Here is a 13,987-nt window from a genome sequence, read left to right as displayed (position 1 = left end):
CTTCAGATGGACCGACGTCCATAACAGTGTCGAAGTTGCAAGGTGCTGCTGATTATCGATCCTGGAGGCGTTCCATGGAGATTCTGTGACGGTCCAGGAATCCGGGGGTCTGGATTCTGACGTCACCACATAAAACCCATTTTTAAACACTTTTGAAAACCTGTATTTTCTTTTTTTTTTTTTTTTTTTTTTTTTAAAGATAATGAAATCCATAGAATTTAAAACTTGAAAACATTTAATAAAAGATTTGAAAGACGTTAAATAAAAGATTTAAAAGAGAACATCTTCACCCCCAAAACAACAGGATCGTTTCCAGGTTACAGTATTGAAATTAGAATCAACCACTATTATTACACAACATCTCTTACCAAATCAGATCATCTTCGATAAGAAGAATCACTGTCAACTATTCCAGCTATGATTTACACTTGAATCCTTATAGCACAGCTCTAGCTTGCATCAACCTCATTAACTTTCCTGAACACTCCTCGACCACTGGATCCTCAACTCTGTCTCCTCGCCTAGCATTAGCCTTATCCACAATCTCAATCAATCATCTCATCTTTTAGCCTTTCTGAAATGGTTAGAAAGGAATAGCAAGGATGAGCAACAATGCTCAGCAAGTAATAATAAACAATGATAGTTCTGAAATGATATAACAGAAGATCACGAGTTCAAGATATAAGAGGATTCAACCTGAGTTCATGAGTTTCATGGTATTGTATAGAATGATTTACAATACCTTGCAGCATTTAAACTGAGAAATTCAATCTTTCCAAAGAATTATTGAATTGGACTATCACATTTTAATTAAAACCAAGGTTAGGCAGCTGATCAGTTCCGCACTAACCCCGAGCAGGCCCCGCCATGCTCTATCACTGGATCCAAGGCACTCATTGGCCTAACATGACCACGAATCTGGTCCACAGGTTTATATAAAAACAATAATCCAATTCTATAATTCAATAACAGGTCAACGTATAACAACAGAACATAAACACAATCAATATCAATGATAGAATAATTCCAAATCAAACTTTGATAATCAACTTTTCATAAACCAGAGTCCATCCTTCCATAAATCATAGTTCAGGAAATCCTTAACTATTCAGTATCCTCCATTATCGGCTAAGCAACTGAATTTAGCCTGCTAAACCAGCATGACAATGGCGGGTTGAATAATCAAGAAGATCCCAAGTCATTCTAGGTTCTAATCATCACTGAGCAACACATGCTTCAATGACAATCTGAACTTCGAATTAATTTGTAAAACTGGAATTATCTGAATTTTTGAGGATTAGAAAAGGATGGATAAAAATATTTGCACTTGCCAAATATGAAAAAGAGAGGAACGAATATTTGCAACACATACGAAAAGAATGAATCAGAATAATCGCAAGATATCCAAAAGAAGGGTATAGGATACTTGCCTTAAATCTGACTCCAGTTTCATAGCTCAACCTCATCTTTCCACTTTCACAATCTATCCATCTCATAATCTCTAGACCATCTCTAGCTATACTCTATTCGCCACATCGCTTCGCTTACTCGATTCATCCCTTATTCGCTTTTCAATACCATTCCGACTTTCTGACGTCTTCGAGCGTATACGTCTCCTCCAAATCCTTTACGAGAATAAGATAATACTATAGTCACTAAATAATATATCGCATATACATATCACGTATACCGATACCCACTTATACAACCCTTTAAACTCATCAAATATCACTTAACACATAATCATGCTTTGACTCTATCATATAGTCAAGTCATATTCCACATAACATATTACCAATCACTTATCATATAAATCCTATCGATAATCTGACATCATCTCGTCTATTTATTAGACTATCCTCCGGTCAACCTATTTCAATCAACAACCAATCAACCAACTCCAGTCATCATAATCCATATATCCTTATCCAATATTAATCAAATCATGACACTATGTCATATAAGTCATTTATCACGTATATAATATCAGGAATAGACATATATATCACGTAATCATCAATTAATAACAATCCAATAACATATAATCACATTCAGCACATTTAACAACAATTATTCACATTCTCGACTCCATCATATTATTATGTCATATCAAACTAGACTTTATAAGCTTTCATCTCTCTTTCGTTTCACTTGATTCCGACTTACGGATCAAAAGTTATGACCAAAACCGTTTTCTGACTCCGCTCTCAACATATAATACCTTACACCGATAGCAGTCAACACATTACACATTAAGTCTCCCATCCCAATTGATGTCAAGTCAAGTCTGGGGTTAAAAAAGATTTTTCGGGAATTTTCCAGAATTTTTAAACATTTTTCGGAATTAAAACGGATAAAAGAATCACTTTTTGAATAAATAATCAAGTCCGGATATTCGAAATTGGACTTGAAATCATTCATAAACAATTGTCGAGCCTTGAAAATAATTTGGAAAAATATTTTAAAGCTCGAAACTATTTTTCGGAATTTTTAAATCAAAAAGGATTAATTAAATCCAATTAATTAATCAATTAAAATCAATTAATAATTAATTAAAATAATTAATCAATTAATATTTAAATTAATTGACCAATTAAAATAATTAATTACTAATTAAAATTAATTAATAAATCAAATTAGATTTATTTTTGAATAAAGAAATAATTAAAAACTATTTTTGAAATTTAAAATAATTAAATAAAACAATTTTTGAAAATTAAAATTAAAAAGGTTTAAAGTGTCAATGTTTAAAACTTTGTCGCAAGGTTTAAACTGCAACTTTTCAAAGTTACAGGGTTTGAATCGTTAAAACCGAAACTATAGTACCCAACCTTCACCATCTTCAAAAGATGGGTGGCCAAACGGAAATTTTCCGCCGGCCACCACCCAACTCGCCGGAAACGACCATACGAGCCACCACCTTCATCCAAACTCTCCAGAATTAAAGTATATACATCCATAAACTCGTACAAACAATCACTTTCACCAAACCACACTTGTTTTAGCCGGATTTTGTCCGGAAAGAGGGGCCGTCGTCGAGTTCTTCAAGAACTCCGGCGAACCCGACCCACGAATCCCACATACAATTTGAACACTGAAATCGATTCCTTGCAACCCCTAGAACATGCCAATACCCTTCAATTTTACCCAGACTTCCCCGATTAAAAAGCCCCAAAATCGAATTGAAACATTCAAGAACACTCAAGAACACCCCTCAAGAATCAAACCCACTTTTCTAGGTGTTATGGAACTCAAAAATCAACATATAATATACCAAAACGACGAGAAAAACACGTTCTACAACATGGAATCATCCAAACAATCAAACAAACACGTTTACAAAAATTCATCATTTAAATCATATAAATTCGAATTTTGAAAAATAAATATAAAATCACCTGACAAATCTGCACATAAACGGATGATTGTACTAGATTCTACGCGTCGATAGCTTCGTTTTGACTATTCATACGCCTCCATCGGATTCAAATAACACCTTCAAAACCTTGTTTGATTACGAAGAACACGAAGAACGCAGCTCGGTTTCTCTCGGTATTTGTGAACAGAAACTGGTGAAAATGATTTACGGTTGAAAATAAGCTCTAGAAAGGTCTATTTATATTTACAAATAATTGGTACCCCTTTGGATCGTTTATGACATGAAAATACGTATTTAATAGCTTTATATTAATAAAGCAGGGTCCAATCGGTACTGGTTTTCGAGATAATCATCAAAACAGGACTTTTTAATCAGTCATTAGTATGCGGGTCCCATCGCAATTATTACAAGATAAGAATTAATATAATAATCAAAATATCTAGTTTCACGCTTATCGAGACAAACTGGATAATTATCAACAATTCAAATACCCGCAAAACTCCGCCGGACCGACTCCGGGAAAAACCGTACTCCGGATCGAAAAAGTCAAAACACGAAAAATGTCCGGAATATTCAAATTAGGCAAAAGGTGAGTTTTGTTGAAACTTCCGGGAAGAAAATTTGCTACCTCGTTACGAGTGGACGGTTTTTACGGAAATCAAATAATTAATCAATAAATATAAATATACGCCATTAAATCCGTAAACCGATTATAAAATCATCTAACATTCCATAAATCGATATAAAAATATCCAAATAAACTATATTTTCTCCTGAGCATAAAGAAATTGAAATCTCACGAATATAAACACATACGAGCATTCAGCTCAATAAACTAGATAACACAAAATTCACAAAAAAATATATAATAATCACATAATAATCATAAATCACCATAAATAATTAAACGAGCAATACCACAAGTAACACTTAGTCACATCCCACATATATTCACATAATATTCATACAGAATTTTCAAAACAATATATGAAAATCAGTTTTAAAAATATAATCATTTATCAATAACACAATAACCCGGGGTTTTAAATATAAAATTTTGAAAACTCATTAAACTGGAATAAAATATTAAATCTTATTCCTTTCTTTTTAAGAAAATCATTTATAATATTAACAAAAGAATATTTTTAAAATCCGGGTTATTACAATCTACCCTCCTTATAGGGATTCCGTCCTCGGAATCAGAGAAAGAAGGAGGACGCATAATCTGTATAATCCATATTAATTCACAGAACAAGTATAATCATATAAAACTATTCACATAATCAATTCACTTTTCAACTAAAGCCAACAATAATATTTAGACAAATAGATTTATAATAATCAAATCTAAATTTAAAAATATGGGATATTACATTCTACCCCCCTTATAAGGATTCCGTCCTCGGAATCCTCCGAAGAAACTAAAACGTACACACTTCGTAATATCATATCGTCATCCACATTTGATTGATCTTGGCATACCTTTAACTTTAATGGAAAAGGAAAATCAAACTTTCGCGATTGCAACATTCATTTCCCAAGAATCAATCTTGGGAATTTTCGAATAGAACAAGATGTTTTCAAAATAGGTCACATGGGAATATAAGAGTGACTGGGAGATCAATACGATCAAATGAACTTAATGTTGCGTGTCCACAGTAGACACTACTAAAGGTTGTTAACCTTCTTGTAATCACAACACACACAAGTGATGGCGTCCCATCCAACTCCTATCACACAGACAGGTATACCTTGTGTCCCCTATACATAGGGTTGTTCATCCCAATCAGATGGAAAGAATCCAAGAAATCTCAATGAGCATCAAGGAATGTTAAGGATTATCGAGGAATATATTAAGGAATATCGAAAAGATATCAAAGAATATCAAAGAGTGTCAAAGAATATCAACGAATATTAAGGGATATCAAAGAATATGGAAGAATATCAAGGGATATCAAAGAATATCAAATAATATCAAGAAATTCCACTGTCTCTTCATAAACACGCCTTTATCATACACCGATTCAATACTAACTCACACCAATAATCAATATCATTGTCATCATAGAATTCGAGAAATTGAAGATCTTCTTTATCAGAACTTTTTATAGAATAGGTATCATAATAATAACTCGCTGATGAGGAAAACAATCAAAAGAATCTTTAGTTGAAGAGAGGTATTGCCAAGGTCTTCTCAGATTTTCGCTCTGCTTCAATAAATCGTTGTTCGTCGTATGTCTTCTTCTCCACGTTCTCGATAATCAATCGATGTTGACTCGTAATAACCTTGTAAAATTTCATCGTCGACATTATCGTTCGTAATAACTCTCGCCCATGTAGTCTTCGTTTTTTTTTTTTTTCTATTTCATTCCATCTGCCTTTGAAGTCCATAGCACAGCACGTAGCATATCTTCGATTATCTGGATCATCAACCTGTGGGTTATGGGCCCACCTTGATGCCAATTGAAATCCCGATTAGCTCGAAGCGTTGTCGTCGAGGACTAACGTTCTAACTTACTCGTAGACATCATCTCTAATAACTGGACTCCATTCCACGTACTCTCTATCATTCACTTCTCACCTATCAACCTCTATCTACCAATCTCTCCTTCTAATCCAATACAACTCATACTCTACACTTACTCTTCATATCTTCACTCAAAACAATATACATCTTCCAAATATCTGACATGGTCAACATATTATGAACCATGCATTTATATCATCCTCAAATCAATATGATAATCCGGTTTCAAATATGCAGTATAGTCAGAATACTCTGAACTCTGCATTTTCACCATTCTCAACTCAATCATTCACTATCAAACTCTTCTATATAGGTCAAATACTGACCTTTTCCACAATTCACCATCTCAATTAGTCAACATACTAGAAATCATATGTCTAAACTTAAGAATCCTAATCTCTTCAAATATCCACACTTAACTTGATCATCTAACTAAACTCTATGCTTCACTCACATCTCTAGACTATTCCTAAATAGTCCGACCATACCTCTATGTGAGGTTACACCACATTTTTCTCTAGAAAACCTATAACTATGATCTATATTCTAATTTCAAATACTTATAACCTGTTGCTCTGATACCAACTGTGACGGTCCAGGAATCCGGGGGTCTGGATTCTGACGTCACCACATAAAACCCATTTTTAAACACTTTTGAAAACCTGTATTTTCTTTTTTTTTTTTTTTTTTTTTTTTTAAAGATAATGAAATCCATAGAATTTAAAACTTGAAAACATTTAATAAAAGATTTGAAAGACGTTAAATAAAAGATTTAAAAGAGAACATCTTCACCCCCAAAACAACAGGATCGTTTCCAGGTTACAGTATTGAAATTAGAATCAACCACTATTATTACACAACATCTCTTACCAAATCAGATCATCTTCGATAAGAAGAATCACTGTCAACTATTCCAGCTATGATTTACACTTGAATCCTTATAGCACAGCTCTAGCTTGCATCAACCTCATTAACTTTCCTGAACACTCCTCGACCACTGGATCCTCAACTCTGTCTCCTCGCCTAGCATTAGCCTTATCCACAATCTCAATCAATCATCTCATCTTTTAGCCTTTCTGAAATGGTTAGAAAGGAATAGCAAGGATGAGCAACAATGCTCAGCAAGTAATAATAAACAATGATAGTTCTGAAATGATATAACAGAAGATCACGAGTTCAAGATATAAGAGGATTCAACCTGAGTTCATGAGTTTCATGGTATTGTATAGAATGATTTACAATACCTTGCAGCATTTAAACTGAGAAATTCAATCTTTCCAAAGAATTATTGAATTGGACTATCACATTTTAATTAAAACCAAGGTTAGGCAGCTGATCAGTTCCGCACTAACCCCGAGCAGGCCCCGCCATGCTCTATCACTGGATCCAAGGCACTCATTGGCCTAACATGACCACGAATCTGGTCCACAGGTTTATATAAAAACAATAATCCAATTCTATAATTCAATAACAGGTCAACGTATAACAACAGAACATAAACACAATCAATATCAATGATAGAATAATTCCAAATCAAACTTTGATAATCAACTTTTCATAAACCAGAGTCCATCCTTCCATAAATCATAGTTCAGGAAATCCTTAACTATTCAGTATCCTCCATTATCGGCTAAGCAACTGAATTTAGCCTGCTAAACCAGCATGACAATGGCGGGTTGAATAATCAAGAAGATCCCAAGTCATTCTAGGTTCTAATCATCACTGAGCAACACATGCTTCAATGACAATCTGAACTTCGAATTAATTTGTAAAACTGGAATTATCTGAATTTTTGAGGATTAGAAAAGGATGGATAAAAATATTTGCACTTGCCAAATATGAAAAAGAGAGGAACGAATATTTGCAACACATACGAAAAGAATGAATCAGAATAATCGCAAGATATCCAAAAGAAGGGTATAGGATACTTGCCTTAAATCTGACTCCAGTTTCATAGCTCAACCTCATCTTTCCACTTTCACAATCTATCCATCTCATAATCTCTAGACCATCTCTAGCTATACTCTATTCGCCACATCGCTTCGCTTACTCGATTCATCCCTTATTCGCTTTTCAATACCATTCCGACTTTCTGACGTCTTCGAGCGTATACGTCTCCTCCAAATCCTTTACGAGAATAAGATAATACTATAGTCACTAAATAATATATCGCATATACATATCACGTATACCGATACCCACTTATACAACCCTTTAAACTCATCAAATATCACTTAACACATAATCATGCTTTGACTCTATCATATAGTCAAGTCATATTCCACATAACATATTACCAATCACTTATCATATAAATCCTATCGATAATCTGACATCATCTCGTCTATTTATTAGACTATCCTCCGGTCAACCTATTTCAATCAACAACCAATCAACCAACTCCAGTCATCATAATCCATATATCCTTATCCAATATTAATCAAATCATGACACTATGTCATATAAGTCATTTATCACGTATATAATATCAGGAATAGACATATATATCACGTAATCATCAATTAATAACAATCCAATAACATATAATCACATTCAGCACATTTAACAACAATTATTCACATTCTCGACTCCATCATATTATTATGTCATATCAAACTAGACTTTATAAGCTTTCATCTCTCTTTCGTTTCACTTGATTCCGACTTACGGATCAAAAGTTATGACCAAAACCGTTTTCTGACTCCGCTCTCAACATATAATACCTTACACCGATAGCAGTCAACACATTACACATTAAGTCTCCCATCCCAATTGATGTCAAGTCAAGTCTGGGGTTAAAAAAGATTTTTCGGGAATTTTCCAGAATTTTTAAACATTTTTCGGAATTAAAACGGATAAAAGAATCACTTTTTGAATAAATAATCAAGTCCGGATATTCGAAATTGGACTTGAAATCATTCATAAACAATTGTCGAGCCTTGAAAATAATTTGGAAAAATATTTTAAAGCTCGAAACTATTTTTCGGAATTTTTAAATCAAAAAGGATTAATTAAATCCAATTAATTAATCAATTAAAATCAATTAATAATTAATTAAAATAATTAATCAATTAATATTTAAATTAATTGACCAATTAAAATAATTAATTACTAATTAAAATTAATTAATAAATCAAATTAGATTTATTTTTGAATAAAGAAATAATTAAAAACTATTTTTGAAATTTAAAATAATTAAATAAAACAATTTTTGAAAATTAAAATTAAAAAGGTTTAAAGTGTCAATGTTTAAAACTTTGTCGCAAGGTTTAAACTGCAACTTTTCAAAGTTACAGGGTTTGAATCGTTAAAACCGAAACTATAGTACCCAACCTTCACCATCTTCAAAAGATGGGTGGCCAAACGGAAATTTTCCGCCGGCCACCACCCAACTCGCCGGAAACGACCATACGAGCCACCACCTTCATCCAAACTCTCCAGAATTAAAGTATATACATCCATAAACTCGTACAAACAATCACTTTCACCAAACCACACTTGTTTTAGCCGGATTTTGTCCGGAAAGAGGGGCCGTCGTCGAGTTCTTCAAGAACTCCGGCGAACCCGACCCACGAATCCCACATACAATTTGAACACTGAAATCGATTCCTTGCAACCCCTAGAACATGCCAATACCCTTCAATTTTACCCAGACTTCCCCGATTAAAAAGCCCCAAAATCGAATTGAAACATTCAAGAACACTCAAGAACACCCCTCAAGAATCAAACCCACTTTTCTAGGTGTTATGGAACTCAAAAATCAACATATAATATACCAAAACGACGAGAAAAACACGTTCTACAACATGGAATCATCCAAACAATCAAACAAACACGTTTACAAAAATTCATCATTTAAATCATATAAATTCGAATTTTGAAAAATAAATATAAAATCACCTGACAAATCTGCACATAAACGGATGATTGTACTAGATTCTACGCGTCGATAGCTTCGTTTTGACTATTCATACGCCTCCATCGGATTCAAATAACACCTTCAAAACCTTGTTTGATTACGAAGAACACGAAGAACGCAGCTCGGTTTCTCTCGGTATTTGTGAACAGAAACTGGTGAAAATGATTTACGGTTGAAAATAAGCTCTAGAAAGGTCTATTTATATTTACAAATAATTGGTACCCCTTTGGATCGTTTATGACATGAAAATACGTATTTAATAGCTTTATATTAATAAAGCAGGGTCCAATCGGTACTGGTTTTCGAGATAATCATCAAAACAGGACTTTTTAATCAGTCATTAGTATGCGGGTCCCATCGCAATTATTACAAGATAAGAATTAATATAATAATCAAAATATCTAGTTTCACGCTTATCGAGACAAACTGGATAATTATCAACAATTCAAATACCCGCAAAACTCCGCCGGACCGACTCCGGGAAAAACCGTACTCCGGATCGAAAAAGTCAAAACACGAAAAATGTCCGGAATATTCAAATTAGGCAAAAGGTGAGTTTTGTTGAAACTTCCGGGAAGAAAATTTGCTACCTCGTTACGAGTGGACGGTTTTTACGGAAATCAAATAATTAATCAATAAATATAAATATACGCCATTAAATCCGTAAACCGATTATAAAATCATCTAACATTCCATAAATCGATATAAAAATATCCAAATAAACTATATTTTCTCCTGAGCATAAAGAAATTGAAATCTCACGAATATAAACACATACGAGCATTCAGCTCAATAAACTAGATAACACAAAATTCACAAAAAAATATATAATAATCACATAATAATCATAAATCACCATAAATAATTAAACGAGCAATACCACAAGTAACACTTAGTCACATCCCACATATATTCACATAATATTCATACAGAATTTTCAAAACAATATATGAAAATCAGTTTTAAAAATATAATCATTTATCAATAACACAATAACCCGGGGTTTTAAATATAAAATTTTGAAAACTCATTAAACTGGAATAAAATATTAAATCTTATTCCTTTCTTTTTAAGAAAATCATTTATAATATTAACAAAAGAATATTTTTAAAATCCGGGTTATTACAGATTCAACTCTCCTCTAAGAGAAAGCTAGGGTTTGTTCTTGGAACTACAATTCGCAGTACAACAGATGCAACTGACAGCATTCAGTGGGATACTTGCAATGTTATGGTAATCTCTTGGATTCATAACAATGTTTCTGATAGTATCAAGCAATCTATTCTGTATCTTGATTCTGCTAGTATGATATGGACTCAATTAGAAAAACGTTTTCTCCAAACTAATGGATCTCATAAGTATAAATTGAGTAAGGATCTGTATAGTATGAAACAAGATGGAACTAAGATCTCTGAGTATTACACTGCGATGAGTGCACTTTGGGAAGAGATTGAGTCAATGAATTGCTTGCCTGTTGTAACTAATATGACTGCTGAGATTACTGTGTTGTTAAATGCGATTGGTGTGCAACGTGAGGAACTCAAACTCTTTCAGTTTCTGAATGGATTAGATGAGCACTATAGTTCACAGAGATCACAGTTACTAATGATGTGTCCACTACCTAGTGTAGAATCTGCTTGTGCTGTGATTCAACAAGAAGAATCACAGCGAGATCTTCTGAAAATCTCTACTCCTGATATGTCTGCACTTTATAGTAAAGTCAATACTGGAGACAGAGTTTTTACCTGTAATGTGTGTGGTAAAAAAGGACATACAGCTGATAAATGTTGGAAAGTAGTTGGATTGCCTAAGTGGCATTCTAAATACAAGAAACAGACAGGTGTTAAATCACCAGGAGCTGACAGTGTCACTAGTAGCTACACTAGTTCTGGCTTTATCAAAACTGCAGGAGGCACATACAAAAAGAGTGCTAATAATGTTCAAGGAGTTTATGAGGATAATACTAGTTCAGAGGTGTTGTTCACACATCAACAACTAGAACAGATTCTCAAACTACTTCCTACACAAGTTTCCTCCTCCTCCTTGCAGAATTCTCAAGAAGATTTAGACAGTCCTTTCTCTGGCATGGCAGGCACACAGATTGTTCCTCAACCTCTGGCATGGATTATTGATTCTGGGGCTTCTGATCATATGACAGCTGAATTTCAATTGCTAAAAAATGTCAGACTAGCTCCTTCCAATATTAAAGTCAATCTTCCAACAGGTGATACTGTGCAGATTACTCATATTGGTGATGTTGATTTGAACTGTGGACTAAAGTTGATTGATGTATTATATGTGCCAAAATTCAATCACAATCTCATCTCTATTCATAAGCTGTCTCAGAACAATCAATGTGAGGTGATGTTTTCTTTTCAAAAGTGCATTATCTACAGTTCTACAACAAAAGAAACAAGAGGTGTTGGGTGCTTCAAGAATGGCCTGTACTACCTTCAAAATGATATCATTCCTGATTCTCACTGTCTAACAGTACAATCAGATTCTGGTGATAATTTGTCTACTCAACTCAACTTGTGGCACAATCGTCTAGGACATGCATCTCACTCCAAAATGAAACACATAGAGTGTATCAAACCATTTCTGAAGGCTGGTAATCAAATCTGCATTACTTGTCCTGCTGCAAAGTTCACAAAACTCCCTTTTTCACAGAGTGAGTCACATGCTTCTGCTCCTTTTGAATTACTTCATCTGGATATTTGGGGGCCATACAAAGTAGTTACAAGGCAGAAATTCAAGTATTTCTTAACTATGGTAGATGATCACACCAGGATGACTTGGTTGCAATTGCTGGAACATAAATCTGATTTTATAAGTGTGTTCAAAACATTTTACAACTATGTCAAGACTCGATATACCGGAAACATTCTCACCATCAGGAGTGATAATGCTCTGGAATTTTGTGACAGAGAATGTCTGACATTTTATGCTGCTACAGGGATTGTTCATCAAAAATCTTGTTCCTATAGACCTCAACAGAATGCGAGGGTTGAAAGGAAACATAGGCACATTCTTGAAGTTGCCAGGTCCTTACGTTTTCAGTCAGGATTGCCTTTGTCTCATTGGGGAGATTGTGTTTTAACAGCAGTTTATCTGATTAACAGGCTGCCTTCAGAAGCACTGCATAATAAAGTTCCATATGAGGTACTTACCAAGGACAAAGTTGATTATTCTACTCTGAAATCGTTTGGTTGTTTAGCATTTGCTGCTATACAAGGTCCTGTATCTGATAAATTTCAGATTAGAGGAACACCTTGTGTTTTCATTGGTTATCCTCCATTTCACAAAGGATACAGACTACTCAATCTCCTTGATAACACTGTTGCTATATCAAGAGATGTGATATTTCATGAAACAGTATATCCTTTTAACACATCCAAGGATAATCCATATATGCTCCCAATCCCTGAACCTCTACTCAAGTCCAGCAATCATGATAGGTTCTTATTTGATTTTACTCCTGGAACATCTGAAGATATTCCTGAGCAGTCACAGACTCATACAGAGAATAATAATGCTGCTACTGATGCTTCTACTTCACCAGTTGTCAGGAAATCAAGTAGGGTAAGGAAGCAACCATCCTGGTTGGATGAATATGTGACTAGCTCTCTACATACTTCTGCAGCAAACACTGTTACAGTGTCTCCAATTTCACTTGCTGAATCTTACTTCTGTCATTTAGCTGCCATTACCAAATCTGCTGATCCCACTTCATTTAAACAAGCAGTTAAAAGTCAGCATTGGGTGGATGCTATGAACAAAGAGTTGGCAGCCTTGGAACTCAACAACACTTGGCTTGTAACTACTCTTCCAACAGGAAAGAAAGCAATTGGTAGCAGATGGTTATTCAAGACCAAATATAATTCTGATGGCTCAATTGAACGATACAAAGCAAGGCTGGTAATCTTAGGATGTAAACAGCAATATGGGGTTGATTATGGAGAAACATTTGCCCCAGTTGCAAAAATGACAACTGTAAGGGCATTGTTGGCTGTTGCAGCTATGCAGAATTGGTTGACTTATCAAATGGATGTCACCAATGCATTTCTGCATGGTGATCTATATGAGGAAGTCTACATGACTCTTCCTCAAGGTTACAGTGGCTGGGGTTCCAGAATTGAAGTGACAACTACTGATTCTGTGG

The 13,987-nt window shown here is 34.3% G+C and overlaps 1 long non-coding RNA gene across 3 annotated transcripts; it reads right to left on the bottom strand.

Annotated features, from left to right (window-relative positions):
- Positions 1-217: 217 nt before the first annotated feature.
- LOC135148419 (uncharacterized) lies at positions 218-10,867 on the bottom strand. 3 transcript variants are annotated; one of them, XR_010286596.1, is made up of 3 exons: positions 9,807-10,867; positions 3,399-6,982; positions 218-574 (listed from the first exon to the last, which is right to left on the bottom strand). It is a non-coding gene; the product is annotated as an uncharacterized LOC135148419 (long non-coding RNA). The 3 variants fall into 3 exon arrangements; XR_010286595.1 differs by having other exon boundaries at positions 3,399-8,033; positions 9,807-10,827; XR_010286597.1 differs by lacking the exon at positions 218-574 and adding an exon at positions 605-1,625 and having other exon boundaries at positions 3,399-8,033; positions 9,807-10,828.
- Between the last annotated feature and the right edge of the window lie 3,120 nt (positions 10,868-13,987).

The sequence above is a fragment of the Daucus carota genome, chromosome 8 (genome assembly GCF_001625215.2).
Source record: "Daucus carota subsp. sativus chromosome 8, DH1 v3.0, whole genome shotgun sequence".
NCBI classification, from domain to species: domain Eukaryota; kingdom Viridiplantae; phylum Streptophyta; class Magnoliopsida; order Apiales; family Apiaceae; genus Daucus; species Daucus carota.
The sequence above is the reverse complement of the archived record's forward strand: the minus strand, read 5'-3'. Positions and strand labels throughout refer to the sequence as shown.